The sequence below is a fragment of the Nematolebias whitei genome, chromosome 1 (assembly GCF_014905685.2).
Source record: "Nematolebias whitei isolate Nwh7 chromosome 1, NemWhi1, whole genome shotgun sequence".
NCBI lineage: Eukaryota > Metazoa > Chordata > Actinopteri > Cyprinodontiformes > Rivulidae > Nematolebias > Nematolebias whitei.
Window position 1 is genome coordinate 38,704,808 of NC_056498.1, and position 1,116 is coordinate 38,705,923.

Below are 1,116 nucleotides of genomic sequence, written 5' to 3' on the forward strand. Positions count from 1 at the left end.
ACAAATGTGAGAACTACATGACCCCCCCTCTGACGGTCAGTGTCAGTTTGAGATAAACAAATAAAAACCATGCTGTTTGATTACATCAGATGCTGTTCATGTTTTTAAGGCATTTAAATAACAAAATGAAGAATCCCCGAGCTCGAACCTGCTGGGATTCACTGCGAGTGGTTTCAAGTGTGCAGCATCGCGCTTCACAGATGAGCTGAGATTTACGTTGTGTGGGATTTGAGTCACCGGGACAGCTGTGTTTGGCTCCGTTAGCCCACGACATTCTTCACCCGCCGTTCGCTCAGACAGCACACAAACTTCCTGTGGTTTCTGAGGGACCAGTACACACTAAGATGATGGAAATCTCATATTTGTGCAAACTGATCTCAGAAACACGCTCAGGCTGACTCGAGGTACAAAAAACCCACTCCATATGAAATTCTCAGCTACCGTCGTCGGCTCCGTTTCCAGTTTTGGTCACTGAAGCGTTTGATGAATGCGCGTCATGTCATGCATGTGCAGAAGTGCAGCTGTTTACAGTGTGTGAGTCGTGTTCAGTTACACGGTGTGGACTGTGTTCAGGAGCGGTGGCACCAGGAGAAGGATGGCGTCAGAGGAGCCAGACATGACAACACACGGAGCTGACAGAAGGGCGACGTGGCTCTGAGGACCATCAGTGCAGACCAGTGACAGAAAGGAAGTCAGTGCAGTGCCCTCTGCGATGTGACGGCCTCCTTTAACCTGAAACGTCACCTTAACTCATCTCGACCTCAACAGGAAACCCAGAAATTATATTTTACTACATAAGGAACAACTTTGGAACCAGGGAGGACAAGTGGTCCCCAAAAGATCTGCAACTACAAAACTGTGATGGTTTGTGGAGGAACGAGCCAAGAACACAGAAAAACACAAGGAAGTTATAATAATTATTATTATTATTATTTAAAGAGACCAAACAAAAGACTGACAAGACAGCAACAAACTACAAAAACAACTGGAGGAGACAAGGAGGAGACAAGAAGGAGACATGGAGAAGACATGAAGGAGACATGGAGAAGACATGAAGGAGACATGGAGGAGACAAGAAGGAGACATGGAGGAGACATGAAGGAGACATGAAGGAGA